The 23,853-nt window shown below is 42.1% G+C and overlaps 1 long non-coding RNA gene across 1 annotated transcript; it reads right to left on the bottom strand.

Annotated features, from left to right (window-relative positions):
- Nucleotides 1-2,268: 2,268 nt before the first annotated feature.
- LOC120798194 lies at nt 2,269-20,553 on the bottom strand. The gene is made up of 3 exons (XR_005708632.1): nt 20,292-20,553; nt 5,168-5,268; nt 2,269-3,007 (listed from the first exon to the last, which is right to left on the bottom strand). It is a non-coding gene; the product is annotated as an uncharacterized LOC120798194 (long non-coding RNA).
- Nucleotides 20,554-23,853: the final 3,300 nt, after the last annotated feature.

Here is a 23,853-nt window from a genome sequence, read left to right on the forward strand (position 1 = left end):
TTGGGTTTATTACCTTCACACATACCAGAAGGAGGGAAGTGACTTCTGGTACTCTGGTGGTGACCATAATACTGAACACTGTATGAATCTCAGCCTCATCATTCCTGCACATTGTCATTTAGGCATGTAATAATCACTTTTGTGCTCTTATTTTGAAAAAAGGATCCAGTGGGAACATTTAATCACAATATGTGCCAATGTCTTTAAACAAAGTTTTAAAAAAAATAATACTTTAGCAAAGTGGAAATTAAGCTTAATTGTGCTCTTTTTCCAGCTTAAAAAAAAAACCATTATGACACTTAAAACCAAATTTGACTTGATATGATAGATATGTTTTGCAGTGCAAGATACAGCACTGGGCAGAACTTCCCATCTTTCTCATGCTTCGAATTATTTAAGGTATTTGGAAAGACGAACTAAAATGTGTCCCCAGTGGATCCGGACCGCGCAAGGGTATAAACTCGCGCTTAGGAAAAACACTGGAGAAATGTCATTAAATTCACAGAGGAAGCACAACGGACGGGCAAGACGGTCTTACAAGTTATTACTGAGCAGGACAGACAGAGTTAACTGACTCCATAACTCACTCGCCTCTCCTCTCCCCTTCCGTAATTAATGTCTTCTTGTGAGTAGCGTCGGTAATCCTCCCCTCCGACATCGGCCCACAAGCTAGCCATCAAAACACGGCGGATCCCAAAGATTGCATGCTTAGATAATTACTGTGTAAATCATGCCAATCAATTACTCAAGTAAGGGGGGTAAGGAAAACAGTCAGAGAGATTATGATGAGGCCTTCAGTGGAAAGCAAGTCTGGCGGCACACACACACACACACACACACACACATCCATGAATGTCAGACTGGCACACACATGCGAAAATACAAAAATATAGGCTCATCCATCCAGACACATGACTCACGCCAAAGCCCACGTGCAGACTTGGAACACCATCACTCATTCTCCGCTCAGGATGTCGAAAAGGCATACAGGCACGTAAAAAATGTGTGATTTTGGTGGTATTAAGGATTGGGTTCGACCTTGAAAACACAAGGTTAAGTGACTCAGTAGGTTCACACGCAGTGTGAGCAGTGCTACTTTGTGTGTTTGTCAGTGTCTTCAAGAGCATGCGTGATGTTGATGCGAGTATGCACGCTTTTGGGTGTGCGGCACGTGTATTTCAGCGTGTGTGCGCACACGCCGTACGCAAGCAAGCATGATTGTCACAGCAGCGCGTTTACATATTTCAGAATCCGCAGGCTTCTTCGTTTCGCTACCATCCCCTGCTGGAACCCCGGCGCCGACATGCTCCTCTTTTCCTGTGTGCAAACAAAGTTATGTAATTGTACCACTACAGATGATAAATGGGCAGAGGGAGCGGTGGGAATCTCACAGCCATCGACGTCAGCACAGATTGAGAAAGCCCAGCGCTGGGCTTGTCCTTGTAAATCATTTTGTGTGTCTTCATGTGTGTGACAGAGACAGAGAGGAGCAATGAAAACAGGAATGAGAGATGGAGTGGCTCTGTTGGCAAAGGAGGACAGTAAGGCATGTAAGACATAGATTAAGATAGAACAAGAATGAATAAGACAGCCAAGCACTGACGTCTGTCTGAACAAGTGAGTACGAGCGCAGTCGACATCAGTGACGAAGCAATGAACTCAGAGGAAGGATTTTCCACGTCTTTTCTGTGATTAATCCCCCTCCTCTGCTCCATAGCTCTTTGTGGTGCACCTCACTTGCCTGTACATTCTGCAGGCATCACACAATCTCAGGGATTTGCACTGGAACTAACAGACAGCTGACTCCTGGTCAGGTAGCTGCACACGCTCGGCACATCTCCTCCCTACTGACCAAACCATTTATCTAATCTTGGCAAAGGGAGGTTTCTTTAAGAAGAAGACCAGAGTTATTGCTCTCTCCTGATGCAGAGGATGAACTTTTTAACTTTGAAACTTTCAACAGTCAATAAATTATAATTAAAACAAAGCATTGAGCCTTTCGGTGTTGTGCTATGGACACCTGAATCTACAGAAGAGACGTCATATCTGAAAATGTTATGCATCTTGATAAAGTTTTACAAGCGATGCCAGTGCATGTAAGTAGGGTTTACATATATACACTCAAGCAGTTCAAAGAACCTTACGTCTGTTGAATTTACTTGAAGTTGGCCAATGGTTTGCAGGCTTTGTTCACAAACTTACTCAGCATGGAGTGAATATTCAGTTCAAATCAACAGAAAATTCATCGTCAGCATTTGTTTAGGTCATTTGTCATGAAAAAATGATAAAGACTCCCTGGATCCAGCTTCTTAAATATGAGAATTTGTTACATTTCTCTGTTTTATATCATCGTAAAAAGAATATCTCTCCGGTCTTGACTGTTGTTCGGACAAAAGAAATGATACGAAAATGTCAGCTTGGGGTGTCGGTTGTATTTTTCATATTTTCTGGACATTTTATAGACTTAGCAATTAATTGTGAGAGCAATAATTCTAGTGAGTATTGCTCTACATATTCTTAAGACCGATGGATTTTTTTGCTTATATTGCAAGTTTACTAAGGCGGTGAAAAGTCATAAGCTGATCAGGTTAAAGATCTTGTATAATACCTGGCATTGATTGTAATAGCTGCAAGCTACCAGCCTGTCTCCTGTGTTTTTGGCCTTTGCTGTAATAAAACAGAATACAATAGGCTGCCCTTCACAATCAGAGCAGATCATTCCTCCCAGTCATTACACTGTGCTGACTGACTTTGCACACAAGCTCCTTTCCTCTCAGAATAACACACAGTCCGACAGAAATTTGCTCAACACACGCAATCGAGCCGGCAGCAGTCATTGTTAAGGGCGAGCTTCCGATCTTGGAAGCCACAGAGAGCGGTGGTGAGGCCCCCGACACCCAGCCCAAGAATGCAAGGTGCAAGAGCAGCAATTTCTCCCTTGGCCGGCTGTCTTAACACGCCACACACAGAGGCCATCATTATGGCTGGAACACACTCCAAGGTAGAGCTGCAGAATGAGGAAGGAGAGATGGAATGAAATGAAGAAAATGCAGATTTTGAAATAAACAGAAGATATTTGGTAACTAGACTGAATTATCTGCCATAAAGGATAGACTGTTTAACTGTGTGGCCTTGGTTATAATGCTTGCGAGCTGGATAGAATATGGGCAGAGTTACAAGCAGGACAATTACACTACAGTATGTATCCAATCATAATTCATTATTCCACATTGTTGTGTTTGTCCAGGTGCCTAGCTGCAGTCTATGGGGCTTTAGGGGGGCATTGAAGGGGTTTATGGGGGGTCTTGTTTCTAAGATAACACCAAAACACAATTAACCCCCCGTGACACATGAGAAGCACTTCCTGAGCCTTAGCTATACCAGCACTTTCTCCTGCCAACCAGCGCTAGTAAGGGGGTCTATTGTAGAAAGGTGTGTTTACTTTGGCCTGAGCTCACCTTTTTGCCATTACTTAACCTCCCTCCCCCACTGCACACAGATGAAATCCAAACCGTATTGCAAATTACCTTTGTCACTGAAAAAAAACCTTCACCTTGCCCCTCCCATCTCCTTTGGTAAAGAAGCCAAATGTTATTTTGCTGAGTTTCATTGGCAATTTTTGGTGCGTGCCCCCCGCACATTCCTGGCAAAGTGCTGTAAAATAAACACCGTACCACTAAGTTTCAACGAGCTGAGAGGGAGCGGGCGAGGGGGAAAACAAGCACACGCCAGCGAGAAAATGGGCAACTGGTAGAATAAAGGGCTCTGCTCTTTGTTATTACAGATGGCCACGCTCTTTGCAGGCCTCAGTTGATTTTCATTGTGGGAGCGCAGAGCGCAAAAACAATAAAAGAATCAATTGTTAGGTAGAGCGAGAGATCTGTTCTGAAGACAGTGGAGAATTTGTTGGTTTTTATATTAATCATAGAAGCTGTACATGCAATATGGTTTGGCCCTGAAAAGGTCTTTGTGTTGACTTGTGCTGGAAGGGCAGCACTGTGAATACTATTACTTAAAGTATCTTCTCCCCTTATTGTAAATAAATGGGTTTCAGAAGGACAAAGTTAACAACTTGCTGGTGAACACAGTGGTGCATTTAGCTGCTAAAGAGGCAGTCATTTCCCTCAGTTGGTGGAGACCAAACCAGCGCCAAATGGAGGGTCAATTTGAGGTGAAACTTTGTCAGCATTATTTTCATTCCTTGTTTCCACTGTCCCTTAGTGGCCAAAAAGAAGAAGAGAAGTTTAGAGCGGGAGAAAATTGAAATACTCCAATCTTCTCTATCGCTATGCTATAGTTCACTGGTTCCGTGGAAACTCTCCCAAGTTAACTGCTGAGATCTGGGAACACAAACACATGGCTAAAGTCAAGCCCAGCGAGGAACAAAAAAATGTCAGCGATGAGACAATCAGACAGCTTTTAAACAAACAGGTCAGCCAAACTTGTTTGGAGGAAAAATACAAAGGCAAACAGTAAAATTATTAGACCGACATCCTTCCATTTCAGGTGTGTGCGTTTGCCTCTACCTCCAAAAACAGTAGTTTAGATAATCTGTCTTAATTGTTAGCTAGTTTACAACCTGTCTAATCTTCAGACCGTTAAAAAAAAAAAAGGTTATAAAGCATTGTTATACATCATGCAGTTCTCCCTCGTGTTTATTCCAAAGCTGCATCATAGTAACAAACTGTTACTTGTTCGTCTCTCTGCTGTTTGAACCTCAGTGTTGTTTTACGACCGGTATACATCAAGGCATCAGTGTTTAAAGCGGGGCGCTGCACGTTTACAGTGAAGAAAGTGATCATCCGCACCATCCATGAACCATTATTAGATGTGGCTCAACCTCATCCTTTACTCAGGACTACAGTTTAAACACCATATTCTGTGGACCTACTAATACACAAAACCATCTATTTGTGGCCGTCTCTGCTGTACAATCTGTAATCAAAGATTTGGGCTGCGGAAGCTGTAAATACACACAAACACATGTGGGCATTCAAGCACATGTGTATTAATCTGGTGTTGTACTAGTGTTCATGTTCATGTAGTGGATGTTAGTGCACACATGTGCATTCATTCATCTACATCTGTATTTATGCATGTGTTTTTGCAAGAGGGACAGAGAGAGGGAGGGCAGGTAACAGCCAAACAGCTGGCCACAACTTCACACCCTCTGCCGACTCATGCTCCATGGATGCTTCAACGCCACATCTCAGCAGAAACAGCTGGAATTGTCACCGCTTGGATTCAACACCTTCAGCATACCGCCACCTGGAGGGAAGTGAGAAGAGGAGAAGGAATGAGCCAGGTTGAGTGAGTCAAATCAAATTCATGTTAAAAGCCTTTTTATGAAAAACAGATTAGTTGTGGTGCTTTTCAGAGAAAAAAAGAGTTTTAAAGATTTCAATTATAAACAAGCAGGAAAAAACAAGGGCGATGACTGAGAAAATAGGAACACAAGGGAGAAAAATTTAGCCAAACAAGGGCAGCAATGGGCTCGGTAGACGTGAGGGGAACATGGAAAAATAACACTATAGTATTGTGAAAAGCTTATAATTATATGCCCCTAACAGATAGGGAGGACAAAGATTAACGAAAACAAGTACGAATGAGCTTAATATGGGAGAAAAAGAAAAGAAAGCATAAGAAAAAGACGGTAAGGATGATTCTCTGTGTCGGTACACAATCATACTGAGAAGGAGCAAGGCTTCCAAGTCCAAGCTCCCCTCTTAGCTCTGTGGTTGCAATTTCCCCTTCTTTACTGTAACCCAAGCCCAGGCAGCTCGTACGAAAACACTCCATCCGTGAGCTTGGAACGCACTTTGACGTCAAAAGGGTTTTCCCATGAGGCCACGGGGACCCTTTTCAACAGCATCTGCCCATGTCAACAGAGGTAAGAGCACCTAATCTCTCTCGTCTAATGGCCAAATTACTCTCATGCTCAGGACGTCCGCCTGTGTGTATTGTGCTGCTTTGGGATGAAGATTTTATGATGTAGGCCCGTGTGACTGTGATTTCCAAATCAAACATTGATGTTGTGGTAGTGATCAGCTGTTAGGTCAGTGTTTTATTACGTGCAGCAAATCTTGAATTTTTCTGCTGCAGTTCTGACTAAACACAGAAAGTGATAATTGCTCTTTATTAGGTGGTAAGTATACCTACTGCTGTGGTGTTTTTGCCTAGTACTTCCCAGAATTCACTTGTTAGTCAGTGTCCGGTAAGGTGACGGTAAGAGTCCCTCTTTTCTTTGTATGTTCAGCTATTATATTTCATGCAACTCCTTCATGGCTATCAAATAGCCAGACCCTTTATTATTTGTTCTAAAATCAACAGTTAAGTATGCAAAACATTGCATGGGGGCGGTTGAACTTCCCTTGAAATTTTCCTTTAATATCTATTTAATTTTCATCAAAACATGGATCTACCACAATGAATTTATTTAGAAAAGTACAAATAATTTTAATTAAACAACCGGACCCCATGTTTTGATTGGCCATGTAAAGTCAAAGTCATCTATTTGATTTTAGGACATATTTTTTAACATCGGCTAAGCTCCCCCATTAGCTCCTAAAGATTGTAATTTTTGCTTTGGACCATTGTGTTTTTAAGCCAAAACAGATCACTAAGCTGCACTTAAGACCACAGACATTTCTGGTGAATTCTTATGTAATTTATCAGGTTTTGCGTGGAAAGTTGGTTGTTTTTCTTCCTTCCAGAGCCTAATTTTTCACAACAACTTGGAACTCCGTGGACTCTGGCTGCTGAAAGGTTTCCGTGATTGAATCCTCCTGAAAGCGCGAAGCACAGAGGTCAAGTGAACCCATTGTCGGGCTGCTAGGGAATCTCTACACACACAGACAAGAAACAGGCTGGGACGACATCTGAGGGCTGAGATAAAACGCTTCAGGTTCAAGTCCAGCATTGCTGTAACTCAATGGTCCATAATCTTGTGTTTTGGAATGGCAAAGCAGCAAAGGCCTATAAAGCTTGTTTAGGTAACACCTGTTGAAAAGTCGTCAATCTCTCTCCAGAAACCAACAACATCATCAAAACAACAACAACGACTGCGGCCCGGCCGACCCAGCCTTCTCATCTCTGGTTCCTTCGGCCTCCTTGAAAAGCGTGTTGGTCCATGCTAGCGAAGGCGGGAGGACCAGCTCCGCTCTGTAATCATGCCTTCCCTCTCCTAACAGACAGCTGTGTAACCAGGTGAGTCGCAGAGCTTTCATCCTAATGACAACCCCTGGCTGAATGCTGTCAACGGGGCTAAAAGGGCTTAAGGCCAACTGCAGGGAGGATTAGGAACAGGACTGGGAACAGCACTGGGTTTTCCATGCAGCTCTTGGATTTGTTACATAACAAAATCTGCTCTTTTGGATAGTAGGCGGGCACTGATGTAATTGTTCGCTACTGCCGCTGCTGCCGCCACGACTGCCGCTGCTGCCACTGCTGCTGACGGCCTTTTTTTCGTACAGAGCGAGAGGCAATATAATCAGTGATGTTGAGGTGTTTTTGGCCAGATGGACACCAAACCAAGTGCGCATTATGAAAACACAACAGTGAGGTGACTGACATTGAAAAACACACATACTTGAATGTCAATATACAACTAAATCCAGACACATGTTCCCTGATCAGTGCTTGACACGTCCACACTACCGCAATGCTCCTTCACATATGGATCCCTCAGAGAGAAAAAGTGTGTATGTGTGTGCGCGTTGGGTGAACAAATGTAAAAATGTTCACCCCACACTGACAGAACCCACAGGTGTAGCGCAACATGGGAAATTTCTTGCTGCCATTAAAGTCATGTATCTCCTCATAGGGGACTAAATGTTCCCCACTAGACTTGGGCAGCATACATCACAAAGTACAGAAAAAACACTGTACTCCTTTTCAGTGGAGATATCAGTTAGCAATTGAGTCTCACTGATAAAGAAAAAAAAAAAATCACTTCTCTTACAAAATATGTGCCATGAAAATACATTTTCAGCATGATTAGGTTTTAGTATGATTAATTAAATTGCCTCAGTCAGATAAACCAGAGATAAGGCCCCAACTCTCGCTGAACTCATCCATAGCAAGATAAAAAAAAAAGGTCTGGCAACACTTCAGGAGAGGACCTGTGTTTGTTGAAACATTGTGTATATTAGTCATTTATTGTTGATGTTGGAATTGAACAGTGGTGGAAAGTTACAAAGTACACAAAATCTAGTACTGTGTTATTTATGACATATTTGTACTTATCTTGAGTATTCAAATTTTATGCTACTTTACACTTCTACTCCAATAGATCTCAAATGGAAATATTGTAATTTTTACTCCACTACTCTTACGTTACAACTATAGTTACTTTGCAGATTAACATTTTCTATACAAAACCGATGATGGATTTTAAAGATGAACTTCCTAACAGTATAGAATATCTATGATATGATATTAGCTCTATCCATGTAGAGCCCAGGATGGAGCTTTTAAAAGCTGCATCTAATGTATACACGCGCAAAAGTAGTGAACATAAAATAAAGTTTCAGCAGTAATAAATTCAGTTAAACTCTGAGTGTTCACTAAAACGAATGAAGATTAAAATGAGCATTATATGTCATAAACATAGTTAACTTCACAGCAGAATCATCAATTCAGTTATCAGTAGTGATCAATCATGTTTCTATTCACTAATCAACACTTGCTGCTGTAATTCAAGACCATACTCGAACTTTTGCTGTGTTTGCTGAATTTTTTTCTTGCATTGACTCTTCTAAGGGGATACAGCTTGCATATTTTGACACTGACATTGTCCATGTGTCAGCTAAGTCCCCCTCCTCCGCACAAAGACACACACACACACACACACACACACACACACACACACACACACACACACACACACACACACACCTCCCTCTTCTTCTCTGTCCATTTCTCGGAAGAGGCACTGGGGAACTGTGGACAGAGCATAGGCCTCTGTTTCTCTGTTAACCCCCCCAACATACACCCACCCACCCACACCCACCCACACACACACACACACACACACACACACACACACACACACACACACACGCATACACACAATCCCACCACCCAACGCCTCCCTTTCTTTCTCTCTCAGTGCAATTAAAACAATTTGAAAGGCCTTGCTGACCATAAAACTAACATTTTCCCTCAATTCTGATGTAAGAAAACTTTAATGTTTTTCTTGATCCTACCTATAACGGACCCTTCCATTATGTTTGTCACGGCAGACACACATGAAGAGTTGGAAACGCTGCATCATTTTGGTCAGAGGCTTGTAGATGTGAGCAATTACTTGTGGTCAATTCATTCCAAGGGTCTCCTACGTTCCCCACAATGCCTTTCATCACCCCTGAGAGGACAAGTCTGGACTTGCTTTCATCCCACTGTTCTGACAGTTTACCAGGAACAGATCTACATTACATTGCCAGATAGCTGGTAAACATACTATTATCACCATCATTATCACTCCCTTTACCTAAAAGGCATCATGTCAGTCTTACAGCTGCACTGCATTCTGGTCAACTGAGGCCCCTGTCATCAGTCCACTCTGAGAGGAAAGATGACAAAAATACATTTCTGCTGATATGCTGAACCTTGTACTCGTACAATGGGCAGACCGCATCTAGAAAATGTGTCCGATTCACTGTAAAGTATTTAAAGTGTGTTATTTGTCTCATGTTGGAGATTGAACAGGTTACAGCATCTCCCAGCCACTTTAACTGAGGCCTACTGCAGAAAAACAGCAGCCACGTCCACCTGATGATGGAAACACCGAAGGCCCAAATGGCCTGGCAGAGACAGAGGCCATTTTGGTGTTTTTACATCTGCTCTGGGTGTAGCAACACATCTGAAATCAAAAACTGTAAAAGATTTCCAAGTGGTTCACTGTTCTAGGGAACAGCATCATATTAATGGTGTCTGTATCAGCCAACCACACACCATCTGAAATCTGTGTTTAGTTTAATTGACGATTTTCAAACTTCATGGATATTTTCAAATATGCGCACTGTAATCTAGAGTTAGTTGCTTAACTCTGGCATTTTGGCATAAACAGCAGGGTCCTGCTTGCCAAGGAGACGTCTGCTGCAAGAGCAAAAGCTTAGTGTCAGGGTCTGTAATTTGAGAGCTGCTACAGATCCCTCCAGACAGCTCCAGGCAGAAGGGATGAAACCATACTGCCCCCTACAGACAGAGAAGAGAAGCTTTGGACAGAAAAAAAAAAAAAAAAAAAAAAAAAGCTCAGGGCAAGCATTTTAGTGGTTTTATGATTTTATAAGTGGACTTCTTACCCTGATTCATACACATGAGGACACATGAAATGTCCTTTGGATATCCTTCAGTCTATGCATAGATAGATGGTATCTCCATATGAACTATCTTGGTTTCCTTTTGCCCCATTTCGTGTTAAAATAAGGCTGGTCAAGTAGCTCCACTGACTTCTTCTAACTAACTTAAATTGAGCAGATTCATTCTTTCAGACCTGCTGGCATAATTTTTATTAAGATTCTTACACTTTTACCTGAGAAACACCACCAAAGCATCAAGCAGCACATTTTGATGACTCCTTACCACTGCAGTCATGTTTTACAACGTAGGCTGTGTCAGGAGGCTCAGCAGTTTTTCACTGGCCTCATTTTCACTGTGACTTTCAATGTAGTTTGTCACTGCAGATCCAGTTTTATTATGAACCTATTTCAACTTGACTACCCTCACAAAACGGCGCTGCTGAATGCAATTTCATTCTGGTAAATATTGTGTTATCCCTGACCTCAAACTGTCAGATTTCTTTAAAACCAGTTTGGATGTCTGACGCAGCCACTGTTCGGGGTCATAATTCTGTCCTTGCATAATTACATCTCTTTGAAGGATGTGGTGGGTTCCAGTGTGAAGGCCACGACAAAGCAACCACCAGACTGGGATTTTATGGTGCTTAGACTTGCTAATTAACTGACTTACAGTTCAACAACACACCATTGAGCCACATGTGCATATCAGCTCAGTGGTGTGTCAAGCCTTTTTTTGGAGTCCATACAGCCCAGTTTCTTAAGGTGAACCAGGCCATGTTGTAAAAATCAAAGCATTACCTTTGAAAAAAAGATGATTTAGAAATATCCATATCAGTTTTTTTCCTTGATCCCACACTAGCTTGAAGATTAATAATCTTCCATATTCAAGGGGTAAATGTGTAGCATTTAATCTTATTCAATATCATTGTTACTGTTGCCCAGCAAGTATTTTGCATGAGTTTGCTGTGTGTGTCAGTGTGCAATACATCCTAATTTGTGGAACTGGCTATGGGTCCAGGAGTAAACAGTGATTCCACCAGACTTCAGGTTTTAAAAGGGTAAACAAGACATGGAGTGCATGCACTTAAAGTTAAGTTTGTAAATTAGAGAGATATTTTTGACATTTTGAGAAAAACACTTTTTTGCTTTCTTGATGTAGACACGTGTAAACACACGAGATGTAGATGAGATACCACTCTATTATCTGTCCTTTGAATATGTACTTACAACTAAAAGGCAGTTAGCTTAGCTTAGCATGAAGACTTTAAACCCCTGTAAAATCACAACTTGATGTTTTACACTTCGTTTTTTGTACGGATTAAAGAAACAAAACATAATGTGGTAATTAGTGAGGTGTTGGTCGGTGGGTTTTGTTACCTTTGGACAGTCCCAGGCTAGTACTTTCCCCTTGTTTCCAGTCTTTACGCTAAGTTAAACTAACCAGCTGTTAGCTCCAGCTTCATACTTACTCTACAAACGGAGAGTGGTTTCGAACTTATCATCTAACTCTTGGCAAAAAGCCCATAAGCGTGTTTCCCATCTTTTTGAACTATTCCTTTAAGTAAACTGGACAGGTCTGCAGAAAGAGGTCAGTTGAGGACAATATACCCAAAGCGATGGCATCCATAGTTTATTTAAGATGTAGGAATTACAGTACTTGCAGCAACTGCTTCCATAAATGATGAAGTAACAGCAGCATTTTGACTCACTGCAGCGAGAGAGTTAGCAATACCACAATAACCACTATTAACTACCATGAAAGTTCAAAACATGTTTTATACCCCTTATAAATGGTTATATACAACTTTATACAACAGTTTGTTCAGTGTAAAAGTCTAAATTGTTTCATTCAACACTTGACGCCGACAGGCAGTATAAAACATAGATGCATAAAATCGTTTATAGCTGGCCATTAGCTATAAATGTGCTGGCTTCTACAATGCTGTAATAAAGGACGTTTCATTTTATTGCAAATTGATGGGCCGCTCCATTGTTCAAGCAGCTTGTTGCAACTTCAGGCCCCTTTGTTTTTGCACTGAAATGAACACCAAACATTTTTTTAAAGGCTGCTTCTGATGAGAGGGGGCAAGAGACTGACCTCCCATAGTAAAGTCACATGCATATATCAGGGAAAGGAAAATCAGACTGGATCGGGAGATCATCCAAAACTGCTTGGATAAAATGAACCATTCAAGTCCAAAATCTTTATTTGAAGATGTAGTTGCAGTGACAGGAGCTGTTTCTGTGTCATCAACTCTTTGGAGGGTAAGAATTCCATCCTTCTGCTTCACATGATGCCCGACCTGTTTTTACCACCATCTCAAGTTTGTATGTGTTACCCTTTCTAAGAGTCTATCTATCCCTCCAAATCTCTCATTCCATTTTTCTCTCCCTCGATGCTTTATTACATCTCTTTCCATGAGGTGAGGGGGTAGAATGTGACTGTTTAAGTCATAACAAGCCGGTGGAAACGCATGAGACATGGGAGCAAGCAGAGGAGCCCTGCTGCTTCGCCCACCTTTTGATGACTTTACAATGTGACAAAACCACTCATCCTTGTTTAACTGAAGGGGGGGGGGGGGGGGTGCCAACATGCCGAGGAGCACACAACAAGAAAAGATAAAAAATAATGATAGCAGTTTTGCAGGAGGTTGGAAAAGAAAATTGAGTTGTGGCATGTTTGTGTATACATCTGAATGTGTGCATTCATAGATCTGCTCCTCCCACACACCGAGGAGCACCGAAAGGCCTGTTGGGCCTAAGAGCATATCAAGCTTCCTTCCTCTGGGAAAACCCACTATCCCACCGACACACTGACGAGCTCAGCAGGCAGCAGAAGCCTCAAACCTCCTGTCTATCTATCCTTCCATCTATATAGGTATGGAGCTATTGGTTAGCTTGCTAGGGATATCTTGCCACCTATTTTAGTTTTACATATTAGTATGCTTACAAACACAAAGTACAGGGGAATGTCAATAGTTTTGCAGGGATTTTTTTTTTCAGAAGACAAAGTATTGGACAAATTGAAAGATTTACTTGATGATGGTGCTAGATTAAAAGTTAAAGGATGACTAAAGAATTGCAATTCATCCCGTGGGGAACATGAACATCTTTACAAAATTTCATAGCAATCCTAAAATGTCAACCTCAAAGTTGTGCTAGATTTCAAGGTAGGGGATAACCAGAGTCATAAGGGTACATCGTCTGGTCAATTTATGAACACCTGATTTTTTGCTAACCCATTTTACAGGTGTGGAGATATTTTACTGGATAAATGATGATTTTTATGTAGTAGAGGGACCGGTTGAAATGTGGGGGGCTCCCCAAAGTAGCTGGGATTCTTCGTCTTGGAACCTTGAACGTCTGTACCGAATGTCGTGGCAATCCATTCAATATTCCTTGTGATATTTCACTTTAGTTCAAATTTTCGGACCTACAATAATCATTTTGGAGGGCTTAGTGAAAAAAAAAAATTGCATAATTTTCCAAAACTCTACAAAAGAAAATGAGAAAATTTAAAGGTTATAAGATTCCACAACAAGCAGGTAGACAAATAGGAGTTTTATTTGTCTGCCACTCCTTTTATTCTGTATTTATTAAGGATTTGGTGGAGTGTAAGCACGTTGGGATTTGTGGCAGCAAAATGCAGATACTGCGTCTACACTGCCGGAAATTAAACAAGAAAAAGAAGAAACAGGTCCTACAGCAAGATCTCCCCCTCAGCCAAACATAATAATAAAAACTTTTGCTATACTTTAAAATATTTTTTAATAATTCTGGCATTTCCATTTTCTATGCACATATTGAAAACGGACATAAGCACAGCTGGGTGGAAATAATCTTTGAGTACTTTTAATGCTATTAAACTCTTCAATAAACACACCGAACTGCATACACAGTGCAACAGGAGCTTCTCCAATGAGAGTCTACTCACACTCGACCCACTGCAGGGGTCCTGCTGTGGTCAAGCCAACAGCAGGAATGCAGACTGGTATCCCAAGGGCAGTGGGTTAAGAATCTCTCTGTCTGCCCCCCCCAAAATAAAAACAGCACTAGGCCTTGGACTTGGAATGGTGTTAAAACAACAGGGCTCTCTTAAATTAGCCCAGTGAGAAAGTCCAATTCAGCGTTTCCTTCACGGTTCAACAAGAGCTCTTCCTCCCTCCCTACAAACCCGTGCAGGGGTCTTCGATAGGCCACAGCTATGTGAACCTAATCCAAAAAACCAGGTGATGGAGATGGAGGCCTGCCTTAGCTTGACTCGGATGGCAGTTGGCCAGCTGACCCACTTTCCATCTGACCAGTTGTTTAGCTCTTGTTCTCCTTTTTCACATGTGCAACAATCAATGCAGCTACCATGATGCAACAGCTAATAAGCCAGGAATAACTTCTGGTTATGTGTAGATTTCTGTCACTAATTTAGATTTACTGTTAAACTAAATAATACTTTTGAGCTGAAGCCAGTTTAGTGGCTTTCCCTTCACTATCAAACTTAACAGATGGTAGGATGTCTGTTGTTTTGGTTGTATTTATCCAGACTTTATGAACTCAATGCCCGATCTTTGGAGCAACACTAAGCATATTGTCAACTCATCAAAGAAAGAGCAAACCGCTGGAGCAGGCGATCATCTCCAGATCTGAGATTCCCTGCTCTTGCGAGTCTCCTGCCGTCTGTGCCATACTGATGTAGATTGATTTATCTGCCTACCGTGACTGGGCTTAAATGGGATGCTGATCTGGCTGATTTCCTTTAACATCAAAGCTTGGTCCAACAGTGTGTTTGTGCACACTTTCCTATTGTGTGTCTTTCTCTGTCTCTCACACAGTTTGATAGAGACTTGGACTGCTCCAACATTTTCCCAGGCCAAACTGCCTTTGTGGCTACTGCATTATAGTCAGTCACCCACAGGCTCCTACTGACCACGAGCCCGACCAGGCTCAATGTCATGCACACTAATGACAGAATGAGGTCATGACCTTGGCATATAGAGCCAAAGAGGGCAGATGTAGGGCTTCACCTCCCTTCAAGAGTACAACCAATAACCCAGACCTTTCCCACAGTTCTTCCAAGACTAGTGATTCCTGTCTGACTTTGTCTCTTTCCTCTTCCATCTCTCCCTATCTCACCATCTCCAGTCCAGATGCCTCTCTCCAGAGTCCTTGTGTTGGGGTGAAACAGCTACATCTAAATACACAGAATGGTGTAATTTTTCAAGATTGATGTGCACGTGATGTTAATGTAAGGAGTCCGTGAACCAGTTTCCACGGCCTGACCTTGTCTCTTACTCTGACACAGAACTCTCATATTGCAAAGGCTCATTATAGGCTAAAGTAGAAGCACCAGATCAAGGGAGCTCCCCAGCAGGTTAATTTCCTCAACTAACCAAATCTCCCCCATCAAATGGATCATCTTTCACTTCACCTAAGCTCTGGAGCTCTGAAGTCTGTGACTGAAACTCGGAGAACCAACTTTTACTTTGAAGTTGTAGAAATCAAAGTAAATGTCATTTGAGCAACAGTACCTTAAAAAAAGAGCGTTTATAAGGAAGATAAGCTTATCAAATGGACTGCAATTTCCTCATGAAAGATAGACTCCACTATAATCTTGAAAGGTCTAAAATTCTGAATGATCCCCCCCTTCCCTTTTTAAATTGCAACATTTCTCAGTCACTGTGGCAGATTCTGCTGAAAAACAGTGCAGTGCTCATATTTCCTGCAAGCAGTTTCAGCTATTGTGATGGATTTCCTGAACCCACGGTCCCCACCCCCACGCCTCCACCCCCAGCTTTATGGCGACTCTGTAAAATTTTAATTCCCAGTTCTTGACACACGGCCATGCCCTTCACTGTGACACAACTGATTACGATAATGCTGGGAATAACAACTGACATCACACATCTGCAAAGCTTTTTACAGCCCTCACTATCCCACCTGGGTGTCCCAGAACAACAACTTTCCTGCATCACAAGCAGAAGCAGGGATTAGTCATTCATATGTGAGATATAGGAGGAAGTCAGGATTTGTTTAAGGGAAGCACAACATACAATTTCTAAGCAAAAGGTAACAAGTTGTTCCCAGACATCATACTCAGAGTCTGATGTAGTCAAGTTTTCCTTCCTGATTTTCCATAACTGACTTATGACAAGAATAATTCATTAATACAATAGGACAAAAATAAAAAGAGAACAGAATAAAAGTAAAACTGAAATGAATAGGACAGAGCTGAAGATGTCAGGACAGAAGAGTTAAACTGAACTGAATGGGCATTCAGCAATTCCCACTGTGGGTGTTGAAAGGTTCTCTGATTTGCAGTTTAGCTCTCAGTCAACAGAAGCAGCAACAGCAGGCAGAAACCCTGAGTCTCCAAAAAGAGGTCAAACCTCTGTTTGGATAAAAGCTCACAGCGCCAGCTGATCAATGCTCTTGGAGTAGATGGCAGTAGTCTGTAGATCAAAAGCCTTCCTTTCCCCAAAATGAAATATGAAACTGAAATGTGTAACATTTGAGATGTTCCCCCTTCTTTTGAAACTGTAAAACTTTCAGACTTTATCAAAAGTAAAAGGTTTGGCAGGACTTTTTAGGAGCTTGAAAACAAACAGAAAACTATTACTAAAAAAAACTATTACAATGACACATTTATAACCCTTTTTAAGAAACTCCAAAGACATGTTTGTATTGCTTATGATTTGCAGACAAAAGGCCTTGGGTAGCAATTTTACTCAGTATGTGGACAGGTAATTCATTCCGTAACCTTCAGAGTTATACAAAATTGTGCTGATCCACAAGTGTGAATCAAAAATGAGTTTAAAGAACTATAACTTGCTCCCAGTTTCCTATTCAATGCCTGAGGCATTCGGTTAGCGCCTTGAACCACAAATTTTATAACACTTATGCTACTGGTTGGCCTGTGTGCAATTCAAGAGTCAAAGAAAGACAAAGTCCTTGGCTGCAGTAATTCAAATTAATAAGTATTCGGAAACTTTTGCATCTTCCAAAAGCAACTGATGACCCTCTGACATCTAACGAAGTTGTTTTCCCGCATTTATTTCATAATGTGGTGATTTTCTGCTTGACTTACACAAGAGGAGGATTTGGTGGTTTTCTTTCCTGCCAATCAATGGAAAAAAGGATTACAATAATCACAAAATGTTGTTAGCATGCAGGCAGCTGAAGAAATGTTATAATAACCCATAAACTTTCTACAAGACACCAACATGAGGCCAGCTTACTAAGGTTGTTTATATCAACAGGCCATGTTCTTAACTGCTGATGTGTCACAGGACATATGGTTCTCCATCAGTGTTCTGCACTCATGTGTGGCACTGAAAATGAACAACACCCTGCTACACAATCTAGATACAGGAACCAGGCTTATAGAGGGAGATAGGCAGAAATAGCTTCCATGTGTGGCTTATCTGCGCTACAACCCAACAATGGAGCCATGAAAACTGCCCTAGATTGAGATCTTTGTTGACAATAACAACAACGCAGTAGGTAACTGGGCTAATGACACTGGCCTGAGTTTCAACCCAAGTGATCTGGCACATAACCAATAACTTAATGCTTCAAGAGGGTTAGTCAACAATCACTCCTTGAGCAGCACCTAAAGATAACCTCTCCAGTAAACATTTGGTTTCTCTAACTGCACCTCTCCTGTACCACTGGCTCCTGAACGAGCTCATAACAGCCAAGGTGCTGACAGTCCTCCACCTCACTGGCATGTACTTCTTGGCAGAGGCTGCGTAGCAGACCCTATGCCAGCCCCCGGCTCTTAACATCGGCCTACTGGAACCATGCACCCAATCCCGTAAATGATGTCAGAGAAAGTGGCACCACCGGAAAATTACAGCCCTGTAACAACCGGGAAACTGACGAAGAGGCACCTGTTACTTAAGATCGCTCAAATGACTATTTCACTAATTGCCTGTCACTGTACCAAGTCCAACCGTATTAATGGGCTGAGAGAACGAGAGATGGTATTGCAGAGCTCAGTCTACAGTTTTGAGTTTTTCTGTTCTGGCAGAGCTCTTCATAGTCTCTACGTTCACACGCAGCTGCCAGGGACTGAAGGGAAAGGAATCGACCACGCACAGATCAAGTTCAAATTCACTCAAAGAGTCTTGTCAAGTAGCACAAATGCAAAACAGGGGAATGACTGCACTTTAAAGTTTGGAGGGGGTTGAGTTTGAAGAGTCTCCTGTGTGGTGTAACTCAAAACCAAAAACTGTGACAGGAAATACAGTTATACCTCCACCATGACAATCAATGGTGCTGTAATTATCCTTGATGCAGCCCAGGAGTCTAGTAACTGGGGGAAATGATGATGATATAGGATACAGACAACTCACATGCAGCAGCACACGCACACACTCCATGAAAATAAGCTACGCTACACGCACCGGATCCCCCCTCTTCATCAGAAACATAGTTTTCTTGACTGGATAACAGGTGCCAGATCTCAGGTTTGATCCGTTTGACGACAAGAAGGAAGACGGGGGAAGGAAGAAGAAGACCTGAGAGATGGAGACAGAAACAAAGAGAAAGCAGAGAGGGAGGTTGCTTCCCCTTGTCAGTTAGAGGCGATGAGAGGAACAGCTGTTGGGAGCTTCCTTTTTGGCTCCTTAAATCCACACACCCCACACACACACATCTTTATTCAATTGCTAAGGCATAGGGCCTGAGTTCTCCTGGGTGGGGTGATGATGGAGGGTAATCACAGTGACACCTTGCTGACACCCTGCAGTTCAAATAACAATCTGGATCTCCTCTCGTCTTCCTGCTTTGTGGTCCGACCCTGTACTTCAGCACAGTTACCGCAGGGGTGCCCCACTGTCAAATGGCTTCCTGACCCATTTGTCGGAAGCCAAGGGTGGGGGCGCTGCAAGGGGAGGATGCACTGGGTGTGTGGACAGTGGAGACATGGGGAGAGAGGGAGGGGAGAGTGGTTGTATTTTGGCACGGGATACCGAGGCTCTTTCTGTTTTTTCCCTTCCTTCCTGTGGTTTTATGGCCTACTTACCGTTAGCAGACTTTCATCTGGCTATGAGAGGGGATCTCTGGCAGATCTGTTGCAGAGATTTTGACAGGGGCTCCAGAAGGAAAGGGATCTCCAACAGGGCTTCTGGGTTGGACCGGATGGCCCAGGGGGGCTGGCTAGTTCAGGGGCGATTTAACACCCCAGGGTGGCCTATTAGGGTGTCAGTGTAAGGCGGGCCTGGTTGTGCACAAAATACTCCGGCCAAAGTTCTTTGAAGCCCAACATAACTTTGGAATATTTAAAAACTGCCACCAGACAAGATAAATTTATGACAGAAAAATGCTAATTTTGTATGATTTCTCTTGTTGAAGCAAGCAACTTTTTTACAGCTACACTAAGTGATATTTTTATATCAAACAAATAGTTTGACATCATATGCTTTTTTACTTTCCTCTCTAGAGTTAGCTAAAAAAAAATGAATACCACTCTCATGTCTGTGCACTAATTATGAAGCTGCAGCCAGCACATGGTTAACTTAGCTTAAAGACTGCAAGCAGGGAGAAACAGCTAGCCTGCCTCCGTCCAAATAATGATTAAAATCCAGCTACCAGCACCTCTAAAGCTCACTAATTAACACTTTATATCTTGTTTGCTTACTTCATACCTCTAAACAGAGCCAGGGTAGTGGTTTCCCCCTGCTTTCAATTCTTAAGCTTAGCTAACCATGTCTTTTGGAAAGAAAGCAAAAAAGGAGCTTGTTTTAGCAGTATTCAGCTAATTGTTTTGGTTTTATGACCCGCAATTTGACTGTTGTGGTTCACTTAACTGTTAGTGATAAAGCTCTGATAAACTCATTGCATGATGCCTGCCGAACCCCAAATGTCAGAGAGAAAAAAGTTAGTAACTTGCTAGAGGACATAGTGGAACATTAAACATCTAAATAGTCAGATATTTCCCTCTGGATTTGGTAGAGAGCAAAACACAGCTAGAAGGAGAGGGAATATTTGACTTACATTAATGAGGTGGCTGGAAACGTGACTCCGAGTGCTAATGTCGCTCTTTGTCTACTGAATGTATAAATAGGCAACTTTTTGTTAACACGTAAGCTAAAACAACTTTCAAAGGTGTGCCAGTTGTTGTTTCTACAACTTGTCCCACTGTCCCCAATTGGCCAAAAGGTAAAATAATAGCCTACTAACATTAACTGCAAATTCCCCCTGCATTCATCCTGCTATCATGCATTATATCAAAAACTCAGCAGAATCACTGAGCAGACAACAATCAACATTCAACCTACTGTCGATTTGTCTTCGAGCTTATGAAGTGCAAGCGAGTTATACAGCACACCTGAAACAAATTAAGCAATTAGCTGAGCAGGGAGGAGATTATTAAGAAATTACTGCACAAACTGAAAGCATGCACAAGTAAAGGTCCCACACATGTAGGAAAGCAGCATAGACACATCATTTATTGCAAGTTTTCTTCATTTGATGGATTAAATTTATATTATCCATACGGAACAGTACATGATCTATTCTGTGAACATGTACAGACTCTGATTCATCAGCTAAAACTACAGTTGGAGGGAAATATGCACTCCACAAGCAAGACCTGGTTTGTACACACGGAACATGCTATGACCATGTTGAATTAGATATCACGGTGAATACTCAAATATGTTTAAGTGATCTGTGAATTTAATTCTCGACAATGGCACCTATTATGGCGTGGTTCTTATGGACCAGCTGCAAAAATGGCTGCTATTGTAGGTAGCATGAGTTTCAGTCATCAGATCATAAAATCACCAACATAACTACAGTATATTGCACTACAATGTACTATATGTTGAATTTCTTCCAAGGCCTGACCTTATGGTTTATGGCAGAGGCTCTATCATCTTATGTTGTCCATTTACCAATCATAACACAAACTGATGGATGTGGAGGCTTGAGAGAAAAGGGAAACAAAATGATGAATTGTTTACTTTTTGGAGAAGGTTCAGTGTTTTGTACGCTTAGTTGCTGTTCATTTTTAAATGAACAGAAACCATTTTTAAATTAAAGAAAGCAAGAAAAAAAGATGAGATGTGAATGAAGTGCTGGTCAAAAGTTGACTGAGATGATGAGCCTTGTGTTTCTAGTTTTCTAGAGTGAAAAAGTGCAAACCTGGGAGGTTGTGTGGGAAAACCGCCCGCCTTCTCTGTAGTCCCAGAGCCTGAGGCGAAAGTCAAGCGTGACTGTGATCTGGATCACCTGAGAGAAAATATGTGTGTGTGTGTGTGTGTTTGAGTGTGAGAGAGAGAGAGAGAGAGAGAGAGAGAGAGAGGAGCTGACACAGAGAGTGGGAAAAAAAGTCAAAGGAAGAGGGCAAAAGTCCATGCCCTGAATATCACACTGGGATTGTTGTCAAAACACCACTGGTTCTCCATGTGTCTGAAAGCCTTTATGTGGGAGAGAGGGAGTACTGTAAGTGGCATATCTGTGCTTGTGGGTCAGTCTGTGGGTGGGCAACCCCCCCCCCCTCTTTGTCATCTTTGTATCAGTAAAATGAGACATTGCGCAAATGCTCAGCTACTCCAGGAACAGTTCTTGTTTTTGCCTTTGATTTTCCGCAGCGTCTGAACAGAATAAGGTCACAGTGTGTTCGTGCAATGATCCTCCACTACCTTTCTATACTGCAATCACAGAAGACACAAATCATAACATACAGTATAGTTGCAGGGAAGGTGCCAGAAGAGGAGAAGAGTTCTCATATGCGGCGTCTTGTCAAAACAAGTTTTGTTTTTACAGTGTATAAAGGAAGATGATGACTTGAAGTGCTGATAAATTAGTCTTTCTCTTTCTTGTAGAAATATGGATGCATTTAGCTTGTCAACTGGATATTTTTCTGGATATACAGAAGGTAAAAACTCAATGTTCTTTTCTCATTTGCGTCATTCTAACGGGGCTGGGCTTAGGCAGTTTTGGCCCAAGATCAGATCAAAGCCCCTGGGCTTATTTACAGGGGAACAAGCGGAGCTTTTTGGGTCACCTGGGCAGCTCAAGTGCCTCCTTCTGACATCATGGCAAAAATCAACCATGAGATTTGACAAAAAATATTAAAGCGGTACTCTAGTGATTAAGTATTTATTTCCATAAAGTTTGCTGACTTGCAACAATCAATTTTAGTCCAATTGTTGCCAAAAACACTGGATCCTACATTTCCACTAATACAAGAAAAGTTACTCTCAGTCACAAGTTACCTGCACTGTGTAATTTATCACTGAAAAATATATTTTTATTGTTTCCTTTTCCATTTGACAGGTGTTTGTCAGGGACCGTGCTTGCAGCCATTTGGTCTCTGGTGAACCTCTCCACCAAGTGTTTCAGCATTTCCCCTGCTAGTATACAGTATATAACATTTAGACTTCACTGGGTAATTTTCCTGTCAAAGACAGCAGGATTATGTGTCTGCCCCACAATTCCCTCTGGCCTCCTCAGAGAAGTGTGCCACCAAAAATGAATTCAAACAGAAATCGGATCACTTTTGTTTTTCTCGGCAGTGAATATATTTTGGGAGTGGGGAGATTAGGTTTCCCTTTTTTTTTTTTTTTTTTGTTGCTCTTTCTTCTTTCTTTCTTTTTTTTTTAACCGCCCATCGCTCCAAATTTTCGTATTGGAAAAAAATCCTCCACGTGGAGTCCGAGCCAGGAAAGTTTTCCCCTGAGCTGCGGGCCCGGTCTGTTTTTATGGCGCGCTGAGAGGCTAATTGGCTTTGCAGACGGCCTTTCCCCACAGTGACCCACGGTGCTAACGGCCTCTGTGCTCATCCAGCAGTGACAGCTTCACTTTAGGTGGCTGACTGGCCTGGGAAAATGAGCGGGGTCAAAATAACTTAAAAGCCTCCGATGCGTGCGCAGCCCGCTGTGTGTTTGCGTGATTGTATGTGTGCGTGTGCGAGTAGCCAGACAGGTGAGGAGCCTCTACAATGAGTCACCAGGAGACACTTGTTATATCCAGATATTTCCCTCAGCAGCTTCTGGAAATCATGGGCTCATGTTTCCGGCTGATGCACTCGCAAATGAAGGACTGAGTGGGATGAGAGTGATGTTTTGTTAAACCCAAACGTCTTTCACTTTCACTGTCTCCGGATTTCTCCACTGATAGAAATGGATTAGAGTGTTTCGAGTCCCTGACACATTTGAAGGCAAATCATTTCCAAACCTCCTACGTGCCACTGAATCACTCCTCAAGAGTGATTTTGTTGGAGCAGGAGCAAGATTTTTTTTAAATATAATGTTAGACTCCTACATACATGGCAATGTTATGACACAGTGTTATTCATCAATAATCCTATGTGGGAGGCGAACCTGGGCCAAACCACAATTATCAATATTTCTTAGCACTGATGCGTCAGAGTACTTAAATTACTTTTTTTTAAATAGTTACTAATGAATTAAATGATAAAACAACCAAGGTAACTTTCCGCTATTTGAATTATTATGCTCCAGTCCAAGTGTGATGGTAGGGGCTGGGTGAGGGTGGGGGCACATGTGAGCATGCCTGTATACTCCCGGCCCATCAAAACAGTGCGGGG

This window comes from Xiphias gladius, chromosome 13 (assembly GCF_016859285.1).
Source record: "Xiphias gladius isolate SHS-SW01 ecotype Sanya breed wild chromosome 13, ASM1685928v1, whole genome shotgun sequence".
Lineage (NCBI taxonomy): Eukaryota > Metazoa > Chordata > Actinopteri > Istiophoriformes > Xiphiidae > Xiphias > Xiphias gladius.